Below are 21,869 nucleotides of genomic sequence, written 5' to 3'. Positions count from 1 at the left end.
CACATAGAAATGCTAGAGTTTCTAGACATTGTTGGGATGTCAGCTAATGAGCATCCTCAACACTTCCTGGAATGTATGGACAGTACGTGTCCTTTGGCAGATTGAGGTGTTCATCACCATTTTCAAAAGTGGGGACCAGATGGCATGTTTCAGTTATTGAGATCACACTTTTTAGCCTGAGATTTAAATATGCTTAAAAAGAAGACAACAGATAACTGTCAGAGTTAGGAAGTGTAATGTGGATGTGTGCTGTCAAGGAACAGGGACCACATTTTTGTCCTTGCTTTATTATCTAAAAGGTTTTTCCAATTCTGTTTGTACATTTTTTTTACACCTGAAGAACTTTAATGGTGTTCTCTGGGGTATTCTGTGTGAAATGCTTTAACAATAAGGGTCTTCATGGTTGCCACTGTGAGCCATTCAGTCCTGTCCATAATTCCCTGCTGGCATTTGGGACACCTCCATGCTGCAGGGAGGGCTCCACCTGGCGGCCTGGAGGTATTGGCCGGGATGACTGGCCGGCCATAGACCACAACATCTAGTTGGAAGGCATAGGCCAATGTGAGAAGACCAAGTCAGGCTGGATGAATTGTATATCTCAGATATTGTCTTGCCACAATGATCCTCACCAAAGCAAGAAAAAATAAGAAAATTGGCTCAGATTCTGTGCTTAAGTGTGTCCATTGCTTAAGTAATTAAGTTGAACTATGTCTATTAAGATGATACAGTATGTATAATTTAGCAAGATAAGCTTAACCTGAAAAAATCAATAGAGGCGTGACAACCTATTTCAAGGTGATACTGCACATGCACATGAATATTGTCACATTCGAGACAGATCTTGATGACATTGAGTTCTATGCCCTGGCGAGACAGCTGTGTATTTTCCATTTGCTTGTTTTAGTCTGCAGAATGTGGTAACAAACATCACTGTCTTAGTACACAGTGGTCATTAAAGATAACCTTGTTCTGTTTGTTGATCTAATTCTGGCTAAAACCTCACTTAGGCTTGCCAGTAAAGGTGGCCTTATTTCGCACTGTTGGTGAATATGTGCCATCATGTCTAGTTATGTTCCGTGGCACAGTAAGCAAGGTGTTATTGCTAGTTATTGGAGTCTTGACCTTTGATGCTTTCTTTTAACCTTAAAGTAAACTTATGGTTGACATTCAAAAATTGAACACCTGGAAGAAAGAAAGGTGTCTGTGACCATATTTTAAGAGAACTGAAAAGAGGAGACAGGCAATTAAAAGTTTTGTGGAAATGTAGTCAAAGAAGCAAAGGACAGCAAAAATATAAAGGAACAATTTAGATGGCAATGAGGAGAACAAAGCTTTAAAACCCAAGTAAATGCCAAAGAACCAGAGACATGACTCACGTGCTCTGGGTGAGTCATTTAAAGGTTGCTTTGAAAACAGAAATAAAGACTTTAAGAATATTATTTACATTTCTGGTGCAATCAAGTAGTTAAATCACTCAATCCCTACCCTAGTCATGTGGCCTCCAGGCCACCAGTTATCTGGAAAAGAGTGAAAAGTGTAGCAAAGCCTCCCAGGAAGACATGTGATTGAACCTGAAGTGAATAATGGACACAAAAATTTGCCAAAGATGGAGAAGCACATAGGTCACATCAATAGATAAATGATTGAGCTACTGTAGTTGTGTGCCTGCTGGTCTTTGAAGTGCAGCAGGATTCATTTAATGGTTGAATGTCTATGTCACTCTGTGTGAGCCATCTAACCCTGTGGTCCTCAGCTTCTTTGACCTTGGGACCAGGTTTTATTTGATGACCCTTTATTAGCAGTTATTTTAATGTAAACTAGGCAACTTTCACACCAACCACAGGCTTGCACACTGCCAAGTCTGCACCGCTGCTTTGAATCTCTCAATTACAACTCATATATTAATGGGGTATTGAATCCTGCAAATGGATGCCCTGATGTTGAACAGACCCATGTTCCAGTCTTACTGATCCTGAACCCTGCACAGGTAAAACCTCTCCTGGACTCTATCTGAGCCCTCACATGGTATCTTACTAACTGGCAGTTCAACTGTTGCTGTTCCTCTACAGGTGACAAAGCACTGCTAGGGTGTTGGCACCTCCCACAGTCATGCACAAACGCTCACTCACCACTTTTACCCACAGAGCACTCTCCTGCAGCTGTGTGCAGGTATCCAGCAGCCTTACTAGTTTGCGACACTGCACCATACCTCCTTCTTTCATTACCGTAGGTACAAAGATTTTCTTTTCATCACACAGACAGATAAACCAATACACCCACTCAAACTATCCTGGGCTCTCACCTAGCCCACAACACGGCCTTAACACAAACCAGTTCTGGGTGAGATGCCAGTGTTAGCAGTTGTTAGCAGCAGGGTTCCTGAATGAGAGCCACATAAACAAGGGGGGAACATATAAACAGTCAACAGTAGGCAACTGAAGCCAAGAAGCAAGCTACTGTCTAAGAGCTGTGAAGAGACAATGTTATCTACGGAACCACAATCTTGTACAAAGAATACACCACAGCATAATTTTCACAATAGTAGACTAGCTGCATAGCATTTCCAGAAGGGGACAATCCAGTTTCTTAGCTGGTGGCTAGTCAAACAAGTGTTGAAATAACATATTACTTTTGGCCAAGTAGTAATTTGAATGATATAGTAGTATTTCTTGAAATCTGCTGCAAGCTGACTCTTTTAATTTAAAAAATCATTTACCTTTTCAGTGTAAGACTCATTCTCCACCACAAATGGCATTTTTATCACATTGTTAATCACTAATCTTTACTATTTGTTGCCCAGGGGGTGCAAAAGTACAGGCCATTTAGGAACATTCTGTCTGACTAAATATTTCAACAGATCTTGTGTCTTGTGAGTGTTTATCTTTTTGTACTTAGTGTTATGTTGAATTTCTTTTGTATCTGTAATATTCATTATATTAGTTGTGTACTACCATAAATATACACACACATTTATTATAATAAGATACATTTTGTAAAAAGGCACAGTCCACTGAACAATTACTGAATGACACACTTTGTCTGGGGGACATCACACATTTTTGTCTTGGCAGCCAGCCTCACACACATGATTTGATTGTGCAGTGATTATTCTATAACACATTTCTAGCAATTTTTTACATTTTATGTAATGCAATAAATTTTGAACATATGGTAATCATAGGCCCAAAATATATTTGCAGATACTCACCTTCATAGGGGTCCTGCACCCCTAACCCCTGCAAATCGCAAGGGATTACTATACATACAAACCAAAGTGTTCTTCAGGATCTCAACATGCAAGTCTACTAAAGAATTAATAAAACGACACTGGGAGGCTGAACTTTCAACTACAGGGCTCCTAAGATGTGGAATGATACTTGTATTAGAGATGGCCCTTTAGTCTCAGACAGGCTCAAAACTTACTGTTTAAATTAAGCTTTTCTAAGAACTGCTAACTAGCTGCTCTTTTTGAATCTCTGTTGTTGATTTTTGTTAGGCGTTCGACTCAGCCAATCGATCTGTCGTGTGGGACATCGGGATCCCCGCAAAGTTGCTGGATGTCATGGTTGGCCTGCACACTTGTAGTGTGAGTGCTGTGCAGAGTGGAGGCAGAACCTCTGCATTCTTTCCAGTTGCTTCTGAGATTTGTCAGGGGTGTGTTCCTGCTGCTATCCTGTTCAATACTTTCATGGACTGGGTGCTGGGTAGGGTCATTGGGCCCAGTGGTTGTGGGGCATCCATTGGTGATTCACTGATTTTTGACTTTGCCAACAATACTGTGATCTTCATGGAGTCAATTTAGGCTCTGATCGGGACACTCGAGAGACTGAGTAATGGTTCTGAGTGTCTGGGCTTGAAAGTTCCCTGGATAAAAACCAAGATCCCGGACTTTAACGACCTCTTGGGCACAGCCATCAGCAGTGTGTCTGTCTAAGTAGAGAATGATGACCATGTCAAGAGGTTTACTTACCTCGGCAGTGACATTCATGTCTCTGGTGACTCTTCCTATGAAGTCAGTAGACAGATTGGGAGAGCATGGGGATCACTGGAGAGGGGTGTGTAGCAATCCTGATATCTTTGCAAAAGGACGAAGGTCCAAATCTTTAGAGTCCTGGTGAATTTTGATTTGCTATATGGTTGCGAGACAAAGATGCCATTCAGTGACCTTAGACATAGACTGGACTATACTGTACTGTGTCTCTTCAGAGAATCCTTGGGTATTGCTGGTTTGACTTTGTGTTAAACGAGCAGTTCTCACGGAGTCCCAGATGAGGCATTTTACCTGCATTGTGAGGGAGTGGCAGTTACGGCAGTATTGTGGTGCAATATCCTGAGGATGATCCCACTCACAGGATCCTCATTGCTGAAGACCCCACCAGCTGGACCAGGACAAGGGGCAGATGGATGGTAATTTCCAGGAGGGTGGGACTAAGCTAGACTGTGTATCTAACTGGGGGGTTGCCAACCAGGATCCCAAGCTGTTTTGTCTTGTTGTGAGTACAGCAATGCGCTGTACGAGTGCATGCTCCTCAACCTGACGTAATCGCTGCAACAATGTCTTCTGTTTTTGTATTTTCCTACTACAATCAATTTTCACTCTGGGATAATGAAATCTACCTAACCTAACCTAGTCATAGGATATTAAGCCTGTACTCAGTAGAAAGAAATAAATTGACATGACTATTGTTTTAGGTTAGACTTGGCAAAGGAAGTCAGTGTCACCAGTTTGCAAGGCCAATGTGAAAAATTGTGACCAGCGGTGAAAGGTTTTCTGACGAAGTTCAGAAAAATCAAATGTACCATGGTGTGATGTTACCTGCCAGTCAAAGTAGGCGCAGTGCCATTAATGACAGTGGAGCTGATCCCATTGCAGGCTTCAGTGGGGGAACAAACTGACAGGAGTTGTGGTGGTCACAACTCTTGCTTGCTTTGGCAGAACAAACTTCAACACATCCTGGGCCAAAGATTAGAGTGGCGGGGAGGAATTAGATGAGATAGATTATTAAAAACGGGCTTCTTGACCTTTTTTTGGCTAATGACAAAATGTTTTTAATTTCTTTAATTCATTAATTTACTGACAGTTTAAAAATGTATAGTTTATTTTTTCCTATTGTACTTATCTATACACCTTTCAGATGGATTATATATTTACAATCCTTGAAAAAATAGTTTTAGATTCACACAAAGAGCAACCTGCTAAGTAAAGGTTATTTGTAGGTTATAAAACAAGAATTAGAGGCAGACAAAACCACTGATGACAAAAGGAACTACATTTTGATGAAAAGAAATGGTCCAGGTATCATACTGAAGAAGGTGAAAAGTATAGAGATAGAAGGACCTAGGGATCAAGGGATTCAGTGGAAAAGGAACCAAAGTGCCTGCAAGATGAAATAGTTTGTTAAGCTGGGAAAACACACACATATATACCATGTCATTAAGATAGACTCTCTTACATTTTGTAAGAAATGTCTGGATTTCTTGGGTCAGTTAATAACAAGTTAATATAATTAATAAGAGCATAAGATGCATGTGAATCATTTTTGCTTTTATAATCATTTTGCTTTTATGGACAAAGAGTAGGATACAGATGTTCATAGCTGTTCCCAGTTTAAATGTCATTGGCTACTGCCTATATGTTTATCCTGTGGTCATGCCTCGCATGTGAATTAGATTTTTCTGTCTGGCAGAATAAATCTCAAAGTGGTTCATGTTATGTTAAGTGGAAAATTTAAATTGCCCCAGTATGCATGAGCATATGTGTGTGAATGAACGTGTGTTGGCTTTTCATCCAGGGCTGGTTCCCTGGTCTCAGCTTGTGCGCAGTTCTTCTGTATTTGTGATCCTGAACAAGATAAATGGGTTATACAATGGATGGCTGGATAAATAAATTGCAGTTCCTAAAACGTTTGTCATGACGTTCTTTGTTATTTTGTGTGTTTCTGTTATATGCTACACATAACAACTTGGGGTCATTCCTGTAAGTCTAACACAGAGGCACATGTTGACCCCACATTTCCTAACTATCCAAATTCATTCAGACCTACCATTCTTTCATTCAGAAAGTTTCCACTGTAAAAATGAGATTTTCTGTGCAGCTGCTTGATTCACAATGACAAAGAAATTTCCAGTGTTTAGAATTTGAAGAACCTGACATGGCATTATAATTTGGTAGATTGGGTTTAGAAGCAGGGATGTGAGTTAAAAAATGGGCATTGGGCAGCTGGGTCTGATAGTACAACTGGAAGCAGGTAGACAGACTAAGAAAGGTACACAGTATCCAAGGATGAATCAGAATGAATGGCAGGTAATTAGTCTTTTGCCTTAGGGTGTTGGTTCCTGCTGCAGAGACTACAAGACCCATTGTTCATCCCAAAACCCATTTTCACCATTTGATTTGGATAGAGAAGGACATAGAGCAGGTGGATCACAGCAGCATCCACAGTTATGCAGACATTGTACCAGTCAGTCATGGAGAAGAGGGACCTGAACTGAAAGACAAGGCTTTTGATTTACTGGTCGATCTACATTCCTATCCTCACCTATGGGTAGTGAATGAAAGAACTAGATTACGGAGTGGCAGAAATGAGTTTCCATCGCAGGGTGAGAGGCTTCAGCCTTAGAGAAGGGCAGTCAGTCAGGAGAAGCTCAAAATGGAGCCGCTTCTTCTCCATATTGAAAGGAGCCAGTTCAGGTGTTTGGAGCATCTGATTAGGATGCTTCCTAGACACATCCCTGGAAGGTGTTTTCGGCATATGCAATAGGGAGGAGACCTCAAGGCAGACCTAGGACACACTAGAGAGATTATATTTCTCGGCTGGCCTAGGAATGCCTCTGTATCCCCCTGGAGGAGTTGGAGAAGTGAAAGGGAAAGTGGAATCATTTCTTAGACTGCTGCCATTGTGACCAGACCTAGATAAGTGGCAGAAATGGATGGATGGATAACTTGGATAGGTAGCACTGCTTCATCACAGCTCTTGTTTCACAAATTAAAATCGTAGGCATGGGTGCTCAAGCTCCCTAATGGGGTAGTTGGTCACCTATTTAGAGTCTACTCCTGGCCTCCTGTCACTGAGGATCTGAATTGAACAAACACCAGCTTGGCAGAAATTGATTAATGCCTAGCTTACTCCTTCTTAACTGCTAGCGAAACTGAGATCATTTAAGGGCAGACTAGAGTTTGGGTTATTTGTCTTTTGCTTTTACATTCTTATCTGCTAGCTGTGTTTGGCAGGCAGCCATGTGAATTGTCCCTGATTCATTAACTGCTGGGATGGAATGGTAAAGTGCATAGTTTTAAAAGCATCACGTACATACCACAGAAAATATTTAAATAATTTACCCCGTCCAGCTGCATGTCTCCCAGGCCTCATAAAGAATGATTTAAAATGGAGCTGGAAATCAACAAGTATCTCTTGGTTTACTGGGATAGGAGTCAACAGCACTGAGCCATGTGCCATGCTAATAAATCCAGAGTTGAAAATGTTTGGACAGGAGTCAGGAGAATTATAAACATTTGGTTTCAACTTCATACAAATATGTCCAGCTAAGGCATATTCTGTTATGTGAAAGCTGTTCTGTGACAAAGTTCTTCTAAAAAATGTTTTTTTTTTTAATTTAATTCCAATAAAATAGATGATTGATGTACAAACATTCAAGAAAGGGGATTTCTGAACAGTCTGTTATTTACAGGAAAAATGATAAATGAGCGCTGTCCATGGGCCAGGACAGATGCTAGCATCAGCACTTAATGGCAAAACGGCTGTATAATCATGGTATGTGCTGAAGTCTGAATATTCACTAGATAGACAAGGGAGACCATTATGTCGACATGTGGTGTACAAGGTTTGAAAACTTAGATCGACATTTTAAAATCCACATAATCATTCATCCAATTTCTAGAAATGCCTTGTTTCCCTTTCTTTGTAGTGATCTCAGCATCACAACATATAGAGCAGGAACTGACCCTGGAATTGAGATTGTGCCAAACAGACCCATTTACAGAAGCCAATAAGTCTAATCTTCCATCTTTGCAGCAACAGACTCGGATGAAAAGCTTCCTGGAATTTTGTCCTGAATGGTCTTCCCATATCAGATGGACTGCAACCATCCTTTTGTCTACTCATATAGCGTACATACACATAGTATTCCCTTAAGTAGTGTCATGGTTTTCAAGTTTCAATTCTGAGGCCAGACTGTTCCAACCAATTACTTAATTTAATTGGACTCCTACATTAATTAATTAAGCTGTTATTCCTCAGTTTTTTGTTTGTGTCTGTCCAGAAATCACAGGCTGGTTATACTAAATCTTTACTTAATGAAGCAAGAATGTATTGTATGTGTGTTAGATGCTAAGAGTTCAGTTTTTTAATATTTAGTTCTCTTTTTAATGTGCTGGTTATTCGAACCACTATCCACCTTAACGAAAGGATAAGTGTCTGTCTGTATTTCTGTGTGTCCATCCATTTGCTAGGGATAGGCAGAAAATTTTGAAATAGGCAAAATATGTAGAAGAAGGGGCATACAAATCATCCATCCATCCATTTTCTAACCCGCTGAATCCGAATACAGGGTCACGGGGGTCTGATGGAGCCAATCCCAGGGCACAAGGCAGAAACCAATCCTGGGCAGGGTGCCAACCCAGCGCAGGACACACACAAACACACCAAGCACACACTAGGGCCAATTTAGAATCACCAATCCACCTAACCTGCATGTCTTTGGATTGTGGGAGGAAACTGGAGCGCCCGGAGGAAACCCACACAGACACGGGGAGAACATGCAAACTCCATGCAGGGAGGACCCAGGAAGTGAACCTGGGTCTCCTAACTGCGAGGCAGCAGCGTTACCACTGCGCCACCGTGCCGCCCGCATACAAATCAAAAATGATAATAAAAACACCAAATAAAGGTCTAAAAATAAGAAAATTGGTCTCATTGGCCTATCCTGTCATCCGACATTATAAGTAACTTTCTTGTATCCACTTGAGCCACAATATATGAGGTTTATAGCTGTAATAATAATTGATAACTTTGTGTGTTGGGCAATGGTTGAGTGAAAATAATGATGCATTGACATGACTAGGATAAAGTCGCTGAACCAGGCCAATGTGGTAGTTGTGTATTCCTAGTAAAATATTTTGAATGTAAGAGTGGTCGCTGAGAGGAAGCAGCAAAAACAGGCGAATCCATTGGAAGAGGTAAAGTGAGTATTATTATGCCAGACCAAACTGAGGTCTACGTCTTATTTAGATTTCAACCTGTCTTAAAAAATAAGCACACAAGACAAAATAACTCCAAAATGTCTGCAGTCCCTTATCATTCTGTGTCTTTTGTCTTGGTTTCTGTTCTGCTTAATTGCCAGAATTTAAATACAGCTAAAAGAGAACAAACTAATTTGAAAAAGTGAGTTAAAAAGAATATTACATAGCAGTGGTAAGCATTTCAAAATTTGCAAAAAAATCCAAAACATTTCTTTAAAAAATCACAATATTTCAGCTGTCCAAATGCAAAATAAGAGAAGGAAAATTGTCATCTAATTAAATAATGAAATCGATCTTAGATAAAAACGACTCACGGATTGTGAAACCAGATGATAAAAGTCTGCAGCCCCAAGATTGTACTTGAGAACTTTTGGTACAGCATACTGACTGGAATAAAAGCACAAGCTGACAAGCAGCTGCCACCATACCTTCTGACTGTCTGAAAGTCCAGCTGCTTTTCCATCCTCCTGGCTCACATCAACTATGTTCTGCTACGCTGAATATGCTTGCAATTGGCTGAATCTTGACAAAAATTGCGAGTACATGAAGGTGCAACATGTTTACAAAGATAGGTTTTAACATTAACTAAATTCACCACATGTTAACTAATGTTCACTTCACTCTGTGTGTACTTAAAGTTGCCCTCTGAGGAACGCCAAATAATGAAACATGTTGACTTACAAAGTTCCAAGGCCATACCTCACATCTTGCAAGCATATACACACTGGTTAGATTATCCAAGCCTAAGCACAAACATTCTAATGATAATAATACTTCTTCTTGCATTTTCATTTACATTTGTATATTTCCCAAAATCCAAACTCTTTTTAAAAACACATTCATATGAATCTTTGGTTTTGTGGTTCCTTGTGATCTAATGAGATCTAGTAACAGAACATTTTCCGGCAGCATCAATGAAATGGTGATGTAGCATTAGGAAGGTTATCATAAGATTGAGGCACTACAGATGCATCCTTTTCTAAAGTTTAAATAAAGTAAAGGAAAGACCTAAAAAAATTGCCTGTTGTTAGGTGCCACAGCAAACACTTTTTCTCATTACAAATGGTGGTAGGAATGGCACTGAACAAATGAAAGGACTAGAGAGGGAGATATGGTACAGAGATGATCATAGAATGACTACAGACCAATAGCTTTAACCTCTGTGCTAATGAAGACTTTTGAACACCTTATTCTGAATTACCTCAAGAATGGTACGGAAGACTTCCTGGACCCATTTCAGTTTACATACAGAGCCAACTGTGGATGATACAGTGAATTTTTTGTCTAAGTTACCAACCTCTTGATAAGCCAGGGGCATATGTGAAGATCTTGTTTGTGGACTTTAGCTCTGCTTTCAATACACTCATCCAAGAGCCCCTAAATAAGAAACTCACCCAGTTTGACCTGCCAGTTCAATCAGCCATCTGATCACAGACTTTCTTACAGTTAGAAAATAATACATGTGATTGGGCACACATTAGCTGTTTGTAGTGGTACACCACAGGTTTGTGTTTTTTCCCCATTACTCTTCCCACTTTATACAAATGACAGTACTTCTTTTAATGTGTCTGTCAAACTTCTTAAATTTGCTGATGACATCACATTAAAAGGCTTAATTTCAAACAATGATGAGTCCATTGTCACTCATGTGCGCATGACAGGCAGCTAAAGGGCTCAAAAAAGGATAATTCTATGCCGGATGGCAGAGTGCACAGAAGAGTGCACAGATTCTTTCTCTTTTTCCTCTCCAGACCGAACAAGGGAAACTCCGCCTGGGCTTGATGTAATCACTTCCAGTTTCTGGGACTAATGACATCACTTCCGGTTTCAGCCTGGATTACAGTACGTCATTTCTCCTGCCTGGCTTTAAAACCGCCATATTTTTGTCTGCCTGCCAGTTCTGTTTTGGACTAATGTCTGTTAAGACCTTAGAACCAAATCTTCATTCTTTGGCGGCCTACTTTCAAGTATACAGGTGGCTGCCCCAAAAACCCTTTTGTTATGTGGTCTGAGTAATTTTACACCATATACAGAAAAAAGGCAGACAATCTGACATTGTGGTGTAGCCATAATAATTTCAACCTTAACATTCAAAAAACTCAGGAGATGATCATAGATTTCAGGAAACAGTCACCTGCTCACCTATCACTTGCCTTAGTACTGGTGCACTGCAGAGACGTGTCCTTTCCACAATATTCTTCTCACTTTATACAAATGACTGTACCTTTAGCAATTCATCTGTCTAATTTCCTAAATTTGGAGATGATATTACACTAATAGACATCATTTCAAACAATGATGAGTCCATATACAGACATGAGGCAGAGAATCTGACATTGTGGTACAGCCATAATAATTTTGATCTTAACATTCAAAAAACTCATATATTTCAGTAAACAGTCACCTGCTGACCTATCATTTGCATTAAATGGCTCTGCCATTGGGATGAAAGAATCATTCAAGTTTCTGGGCACTGTGCTGTCACAAACCCTTAAGTGAAAAAGTAACGTCACATGCATTATTAAAAAAGCCCTTCAGAAAATGTTTTTTTTGTTTTTGTATAAGCTGTGGAAATTCAATCTCCCTCAAGCATCATTGGTCCAATTCTACACAGCCATCATCTAGTCCATTACGACCTCATCTATAACTTTCTGATTTGGTGAAGTCTTTGTTCAGGCTAAGGCCAATCTCCAACACATCATCAAAGCCTGTGAAAGGATCATAGGCTGTAACTTAACACTGAAGTCCTATACGAGTCCAGGGTAAGGAAGAGGGCTGCAAAGATCATTGCTGATCTTTATTTGTTGTATATTTATTTGTATGCTGCATCATATTTTATCATTTTATATTTTATCTTCTTATATTTAGCTTTTGTATTCTGAGTTGATCTTGTATGTTGCACCAGTACTATCAAGACAAATTCCTATTACACATTAGTGTACCTGGCAATTATGTAAATTCTGATTCTGATCCATCAGCCAGAATCTGCAAACCTCGGATCCTTCCAACTTACTGTAAGCACTAGAATATCATCATGTTGATTCCGTTTACCTAGCCACTCTAGAGACTGTGCACTTCCTTGATGAGGAATTAGGAAGGTGGTAGCATGGTGGTTGGCAGACTAAAGTACATACAGACTAGGAGTGGCCAGTTACTTGTACCTGCAGTACTCAGTGAGACAAGCACTTATAGACTAAGAAATTACAGAGAGGATGTAGCCTGATCTCAATGGGTAATGGTGAACTTTTCTGAGGAACCCGTTTTTCCAAAAGCATCTGAAATATTTCTTTGAGGTTGGTGGCCATCCCCATGATGGGGGTTTGAATAAGAGTGCCATGTTTATCAACTCATCCTGCATTTTGGCATTATGAGGGAGCAAAAAGGGCCCCTGTGAAGAAGTTCTCTGTGAAAAGAATGAAGGAGCCATGGAGCCAACGTGCTAGAGGTTGAGGAGATGCCAGAGGTCACAGGTCAAGAGAAACCACTTGCTGAAGGGGAGATTGTGAGGGTTGGCAATACCCCTAAAGGTGGATGAGGTACTGTGAGCCCACAGGAATAAGAAGGAGACGAGACAAAGATTTAGGTGGTGAGTCCTGTGGTCTAAACATTGGGGAAGTTTGTGAGGTGTACCAAGTGTTCCATATTTGTTTGTTTTGAGTTAAATAATAAATCATGATACAACTGAACCTCTATTATTGTGTATTGTCTCTGGCTCTAATTGTTAAAATATTGAAAAACATGAACGTGTGTCATTAAATACTATTAACGTACTTGCACAAATCAGGCCCATTGCAGATTAGGAACAAAACGCTAGACCTTTACTTTAGGGCAGACTGCAACACATCCCACTATTCTGACAGCATTTGGCACAGTGTGGGAACCAACATCTGGTGAGACAACTCAGAGTCACCATTTAACTCAACACACACTTGTTTGTGTTGCAAACCCACATGGAAGATCATGGGAAAGCCACACAGGCTGTGCCCAAGCCGGAATTCAGTTTGGAGCTATTAGGCAGAAACACAAACTGTCCTTGGCACAATTAAGTGACTGTCTCATATTCATTGTGAATCAGAACTGGGAAGTAAATCAGCAAATTTATAGCTCAGTTCAAGTATTCATTAAATAGCACAGGAGTCAAACCCAAGTCTCCAGATCCATGATGCAATAAAGCCACTGAATAAGCCTTGCATACAAAAAAACTGGGATTGGCTAATTATATGATCTACTTTTAAGGTTTATAAATTTAAACATATAAATTAAAACCAGGCTATTATTAATGAACTATTTTTGTCTACTTTCATATGCACCCAGTTCAATGGTACATCTTGGATTTAATTCTTATTACTTTAGTTAGGTGCCTTGTGACCACACTTGCTAAGAAAAACACTTAATATACCATAATTGCGCCTGGCTTCTCCTCCCAGTTTGGTAACATCCATCCTGTGCAGAGTTTACACACCTTCTTGCAGTCTTCAGAATAAATCTGCATGGGGAGTCCAACACATCATTGATAGTCCTATGGATGCCATTGCTCTATTATTTCTATGTTACTTTATGATTAATTTAAATTATTGAAAATAGTAATTTTGTAAGCTGTTATGCTAACGTTTAATGTTAAAAATGGCAAGCTATTTTAGCTCAAATGCATTTTACTTATATGGAGGCAAGGAAACTATTATAGATTCTAATATAATTATGCTGCTGTTCCTTCTGTTTGCTTGATGATATATTTATGGCACATATATTTAGAAGAAGATGGTTTGGGTGTTAACTTTTCACTGTAAAGCTAAAATGTGATCATTAAAATAAGAGAGTTAAACTTAGAGGATCAAAGAGAAGGGTGCTGTAAAGAATTGTGTGTAAATGTTGATCAACATTGGAGCTATATAAAATATCTGGACAGATTAATGTGTAAACAAGCACTACAGAGTGAAGCTTCAGATGACCAAGCAAGTGGTGGTCATTTTTTCTAAACTTGTGTAATGCCTTCAGCATGTTTTAAACTCAGTATATTTAAACAGCAACAGGCCTGTTGCTTCACTTCAGATAACACGGGCAAATGTGAAATAGCTTTCAAACAAGACCTCCCACCATACAGCTTGATGGCCTTGTTGTTAAAAAGCTGAACTTGAACCTGCTAAGTCATGGGTTCGAATACCCACCACTGACTAATTGTGTAAGACCAGATTAAATCACCAAAGAACTCTTTGCCCTCTCTCTTATGAATATGCGTCTCAGAGTTCTGAAAGAACTTTGTGATGAAGCCAACCATGAGAGGCGCATTGTAAAAGGAAATTGATCAGCCCATCCAAAACTTGGGTTGCTGCTGGAAGAGGTGTTGGTGAGGCCATCAAGGTCACTTACATTGCTGTCAGTATGTGGATCCCAATGCCCCAGTGCACTGATGGGGATTCTTAGTAATAAAAAAAATAAAGTCTACAAACCTGATGTGAGAAAGTGGAGATGAGTAGATAGAAAATAAGGCATCATTTTGGTGCAATTCCTAGCACTGCCCTTTCATGGCTCCAGGCATTCAGGTTGGATTCATGGGTCGAGCAGGGTTTTTTAATGAAGTTTGCAAGTTATTGCATGACATGACTGTTAAATTGAAATGGCACCTATAAAATGGCATGGTATGAGTAGGTGTGCCCTGTGATAGACTGCCCTTATGTATTACAAAAATCCGATTTGTAAGGCGATTTAATAGAATTAGCCTTGTGTAAGTATATGTGGATGTATGGGTGCACCAGGGTTGACTACGGCCTCATACAGAATGCTTCAAGGATAATCTAGATTCTTGTAACTCTAGAACTGAAACACTGCATTTAGAAAATGTCTGTTGCTGTTAAAGTAATTTGCCCAATATGAGTATTGTCAGGGATGCCAGGGGCAACGACCCGGCTGGGACGCCGTGATGGACCGGAAGAGGGTCAGAGCCCACCCTGGATCACGTGGGGGCTGCCTTCCTGGTTGTTCTGGGGGCCACGGGTACAGGGCATGGAAGCTCCACCCTGTAGGGGCCTGTGGTCACCGCCAACAGGGCCCCAATGCCTTGGGGACCTGTTCCTGGTGTGGCGGAAGTGCTGGGGGGAAGATTTAGGACGGCACCCGGAGAGCTGCCGGGAGGACAGCTGGCACTTCTGCCACGCTGGGGCGTGGCCAAGGAAGGAATGCCGGGAACACCTGGGGCTCATCCGGGGACTGCATAAGGGGCCGTCTCCATTTATTCAGCGCTGGAGTCGGGAGGAGGCAGGACGGAGCACAGAGGAGGTGTGGAGGCGGCCCGAAGAAGGCATTTGTGGCCAGGACTGAGTGTGTTGGGGTGTTTTTTGCACTGAACTGGGTCTGTGTGACCAATTTAATATTTGTAAATATTGTAAATAAACGTGTGGTGGTTGAGAAACAACATGTCCGCCTGTCTGTGCCCGGGTCGAATCCACAGTATGTATTGATGTTGTGGATATGCCTGATACTAGACCAGAAACCCAACACCAGCAGAGTCTTCTTCATCCTATTAGACTGGAATTACATAACAAGATGGATAGATGGACAGGTGGAAGCAATCATGCATACTTCAGGAAGTGCAAGTGTGAAAAATAGGAAGAAAAGTATTGTTAAGAATTGAAAATTAATGTGGAGTCATAAAAATTCCACTCATCACTTGGACCATACTTTCAAGGCCTTGCTTTGTGATACTGAATCATCAAAACACTATCTGTCATAGGCTTCCGATTTGCTGACTTTTCCTTGATCGGTGAAAAAATTTGGATGATAAACATTTAACTGTAAAATTAAACAAGCAGATTTCCTGTTTGGCTGACCTTGGTAATTCCATTCTGGGCAAGCTATTTATCATTGATTAAAAGGTTGCACATACTAGAAATTTTACAATGGTGCCAGAGTGTGATATCATTTCAGCATCTCAAATGGAGGAATAATGCAAAACAAAGTACATTGCCTTTTCAGGTAGAGTGTAAAAACAGCACATTTTTTCTTTTCTTTTTTTTTCATTGTGCAGACTTTGAGTAAGTGTGGGTGGCACAGGAGATACCACTGCTGCCTTTAATGGGTTGAATCACATATTCAGTGATTTCTGTGTGAAGTCTTCTTGTTCTCCATGAGTCAGAGTTGGTTTTTTCATGGTATTCTGTTTTTACCCTCAAATCTCCAACAAAGAGTATGTTATAGTTTAACTGATGATTCTAAATTGGCCTTGTATGGGTGTGTGCATTAGTGACCCATGTGACAGATTTGCACCCAACGTGGCTAGGACTGGCTCTGTGACCAGGAACTGTACAGTATTACGCAGGCCTGAGTAGGGCATTGTATGTTTGTATTATGTGCTTAAAAGGGGTTTAACCACTTAAAGGCTCTATTGTAGAAGTAAAGTTGAACAGTTTAACATCTGGCAGAGCGACGGGCACTAAGCAAATTCCTGTCAATCATGAAGAATCCACTGCATCCACTGAACAGTGTCATTTCCAGGCAGAGGAGCAGTTTCAGTGACAGACTTTTGTCACTGTCCTGCTCCACTGACAGACTGAGGAGATCGTTCCTCCCCCACACTATGCGACTCTTCAATTCCACCTGGGGGAGTAAATGATAACATTACTCAAAGTTATTGCCTGATTTTTTATTTTTATTCTTTTTCATTTTTCATTTTTATTAGTATTTAATTTAATATTGGTTTTTTTTTGTATCAGCATACTGCTGCTGGATTATGTGAATTTCCCGTTGGGATTAATAAAGTATCTATCTATCTATTTATCTATCTAAATAAAAGATTGTTATATATCATAGACAAAACTGAAGAATGGTATTTTAGCTATATTATTTTGTCAACTGTTCTGAGGAGACATGAAAGTACACATTTCATTGTACTAAGTACACATCACAAAAAACTGGTTTAACTTGGATTAACAGTCATGAGACTAAGTAGCCATTTAAAATCTCAGAAATTACATTTTAACCTGTTTAAGGGCATTAAGAGTCACAGTCTGCACATCTGACTATGGAAACAAGTTGGGCAAATGTGAATGATAAGAGAGAACGTCCCTACCTGGAAATGAACCCAAGAACCAACTGCCGTGAAGTCAGATGTGTGGTGTGCTGAGTCACCATGCAATACTGAACTCAGTAAATAAGGGATGTTTATTCTCTATAGTGCTTAGTGTTAGCCCATACTCATGGTACCTTCTGTATATTTGCATAATACAAGCAAAGGGTGGCATGATGGTGCAGTGATTAGCACTGATGCCTTACATATCTAGGAATTCATTTGCACTCCCCAGCCAGGCTACTGCCTTTGTGAAATTAGCACATTCCCCCTACACCAACATGGTCACATATCAGCATTCCAGCATGTACTGACGGATATGAACAACAGACTAAATTCAAAAACATTTAACAAGTATGAGTGAACCAGAATTGCTTTCTGTGTACAGCATTTTCGAATAGGTTCTGGCTACTTATGACCCTGTAATAGGCTGAGTGTGCTGACAAAATATATGTGCAGCATGTACATAGTACATAAATAAAATAAAAGGTACGTTTATACATGCAGTGAGCTGATCTTCTGATTGCTTTTTCAGTTTATTTTGGTCTAACTTGACCATGCTGATGGATACTGAGAGAATTTTCATTTATTTTAATTTAATCAGAATAATAAAAATAGTCTCCAGTGGCCTGTGAAGTGCCAAAGCCTATTCTGACAGCACTGCATACAGAGCAGAAATCCAACACATGGCTGTTAAGTCACTCTTGTGACACCCACAACAACTCATTCAGGAGGATTGATTTATGTCACCAATTAATATAACTTAAAGTCTTTGAGATGTGAGAGGGAAAAAAGGAGCAACCTGTGAAAAAAGACAAAGTACACACAGACAGTGAGTTGATCAAAAGCGAATCCAGGCATGACTTGTACCTGCTAGTGCATCTTGTCATTGTTGTGCCTTTTGTAAAGTGAACAGCAGTATATCACAAAATTAATTTACTGATTATAAATATTTCAGCAGAACATGCCTCAATAGAATATAGAAACATCAAACACAGGCAAGTCAAGAAGCTGGTTAGTATTTTACATTAAATGTGAAGGCATGAGAGTCCTGTTTATGCTTGGAATGTCTTTCCCTGCTGCCCGCAGCTGCTTATTGTGTCTTTGCCCAGAGATATGGTTAGTGCTGTGGCTCATTACTGCTGTAATGTTTTAATGAACAGAGGAGCCAGTGCGATGTGTTTGCTTAATATCAACTCAGATATTTTCAAACATTGTTTTTCTCATTATGTAGTTTCCACTATCATTTTCTTTTTCTAAATAAATTTTACTTTAACACTAAAGCACGAAGAGAAGCAAGACAGCACTGTGGTTAGCACTGCTTTAAATTAGTCATCATCTTATTTAGGTAGGCTCCTTAAAATCATTTACTCTTCTACTTTTGAAATCTAACTTCAAATTTTTGGATAATGATTATTTTGCATTTCCTTCCTGCCTACATTTTGTATCAGTCAATATCTTAACATTTGCTTGATTTTGACTAGCTATTTTTTTCACATTTTTAGTTTCTCTTCTTCTCCTAGTTGACTTGTCTGAATTTTCATTGTATTCCCCTCTAATTTTTTTTTAAACTGCCTATAACCAATGCTATATAGTGACTTGTGTCTCCTCAAGATGCCGCAGGTATGTGCACTCCCTTAAACCTACACAATGAGCACCCCATAGAGAGTGAAGATTTAGCATGGAGACGTGAGGTCTATGCATGATGGCCTGAGATATGTGCCACTGCAAGCACTGTTCTGAAGGCTTGTGAATTTGGTAGGGATATAAAACAAAAGAATAAGATCCAAACATATGTATAAATACATGAGGAGCAAGCAGGGCACTTTAAAGAGAAATGATCCCAGATGATTTTTTTTGCATCTAATTAAATGTTTAGATACAAATATTTATTTAGTCTTATGTTGTTTTATTTAAATTGTGAATGGTTAACATCACTTTACGCTTTTGCTTTGAAACAAGGTTGAGTCAACCAACCCAATACCTTTGACAACAGATCAAGCCCCTTTTTCTGTGAGAGACCCTGCTGTATGAGTAGGTATTCAAGTCTGGGATTCTGGATCTGTGAGGCAGCAGTGCTGCCCATTGTACCAACATAAGGCCTGCAAGATATTTTTGCATAGCTGAGCATGTTAGAGGGACAAAATATAAAATACAACTTGTTGATGATAAGTTGATGATTGTTCACAAAGGGCCCAAAATGCAACCCACAACTTCACAATTTTATATAAAAGTAACTCAGTCACATAGGGGAAAAATATGTATTCAAAATAAAATGCATTACCATCACTAGCTACAGATTTGTGCTTCCTTGCCTTAAATCAAAATAGATGATTAGGCTTATCCTGCTTAATCAGATTACTCAAAGACACATGCTTAATTTTAAAAATGCAGGTCTATAGACAATTATAATTTTAATTGTATTGCATACTCAATAATCCCCGGCAATCTAAATGCACGGTGTGGCTCAGTATTCAGCTTTAGGATAACTCACAACCAATTCAAGACTATCCAGTTATATTAACTGATAAATTATTCTACCGTGAAAATATTAATAATTAATATTTACATAGCAAATATTCAAGATAGAATTTTCTATATACAGTAGCTTTTCTTTATTACAAAAAGATTTTCCACTGAGGCTGAGTAGCAGGGTTTGTGCCTCAGGTGTTAAAAAGCCTAAATACGACTCCGGATGAAGTTTTGAAAAATGAAACACTTAAAGCTTATCAGTACAACAATTAGCATTGCAGTCTATGTTCTCAAAGTTGGAGCAGGAAATGAAGAATCATTATTCTGATTAAAGAACAGTTTCAGTCCCAGAATACACACATTGATTGAGTTAAATAAAATTGATAGACAGAAGCCATATCCAGAGGGGCTGATGACGTGGCTGTGTACGTCAGCTGATGTGTGAAAATGAGCCATTCATTAACAAAGGCTTAATATGCTTTAAAACACAATTGAGTTGCAATAATTTATTTGCTCTGAAATGATCTGATTACTGTGCACATTGTAGTTTATGTTCATCTGTGTTGTTTTAAAAATTTTGTAAGTGTCATGGTGGATGTCATGTATCATTGTATCGACTATCCAGGATTGGTGCTGACTATATATTATATAGCTGCAGTAGCCCCAGACACATTTACAATATACAGTGCCTATAAAATGTATTCATCCTCTTGGAAGTTTTCAGTTTATTGTTATGCATCAATAAATCACAATGGACTTAATTGGCCTTTTTCCACACTGATCAAGAGAAAAATAGTTTTTTAATTAATAATTGAAAACTAATCTTTGTAAAGTGGTCTAAATTGATTATTAATACAAATCACAAAATAAATAATATGACACACCTATGCCATCACAAATGCAGCCAGTTCATTTTAGAAGCCCCAGAATTAGGTCACTTGTTTGAGGTTTCAGTTGGTTGTCATATACATCTTATCTTAAAGGGACAACTTGTGGCCAGTCAGTATGGTGGACTAACCTACTCAATGAGGACAAAGGAACACTCCAAGCAACTCCATGAAAAATGATTGAAAAGCACAAGTCAGAGTATGGAGGCAAGAAAATATCCAAGTCACTGAATATCCTTTGGATTCCAGCTAAATCAATCATTTAGAAATAGAGAGAGTGTGGCATCGCTGTAAATCTGCCTAGAACAGGCCAATCACAAAAACTGAGTGATCATAGAAGAAGAAGACAAGTGCGGGAGGCCACCAAGAGACCTATGAGAACTCTGAAAGAGACTGAGATTAGAGAGATTGTGCATATAGCAACTGTCACCCAGGACCTTCATCAATCACAGCTTTATAGGAAAGCGGTAAAGGGAAAGCTACTGTAAAAAACACACATAGCATCTCGGTGAGATTTTCACAGCAGGCACAATGGACACACTGAGGTCAGCTGAAAGAAGCTTCCGATGAAACCAAAATTGAGATTTTGGGTATCAGATTAAATGTGGGAACACTGCACACTATCAAAAACACATCATCTCTGCGGTGAAGCATGGCAGGGACAAAGTGAAAAAGAGCTCATCTGTTGTCACCAGGAATCACTCTGCTTACAGTATTCAGAAGCAGTATTTGTGTGGCCAAGGATGGGAATCCTTATTTAGCTAAAACTGTGAAGCAACTGCTTCTGAAGGTTGTTATAATTCAGAAGTTGCAGATTCATGCATGGCCATCAGCAGTTACCACAGTGTAAATCTGCAAACTAAGATGGTTTGTGGTGTGTGTGAATGTGCTTCTCTACAGTGGGCCCTGGGAGGTTTGTGAGGTTACAGAGTTGAATTTATCTAGCAAAATACAGGGAAATCCTGAAGGTAAACCTGATACAGTCTGCAAGAAACCTACACTTTGGGAATTTCTTTTCAGGCAAGACAACACCCCCAAACAGAAAGCCAAAGCTGCACAAGAAAAGCTTAAAATCAACAATGTTAATGTTATGGAGTGGCCAAGTCAGAGTTCACATGACAGTACAATTAAGAATTTGTGGATGGACTTGAAAAAGGCTGTTCACTCGTGATCAATGGAACCTGACAGGGCA

The sequence above is a fragment of the Polypterus senegalus genome, chromosome 10, assembly GCF_016835505.1.
Source record: "Polypterus senegalus isolate Bchr_013 chromosome 10, ASM1683550v1, whole genome shotgun sequence".
NCBI classification, from domain to species: Eukaryota; Metazoa; Chordata; class Cladistia; order Polypteriformes; family Polypteridae; genus Polypterus; species Polypterus senegalus.
Note: the sequence above shows the minus strand (reverse complement) of the source record.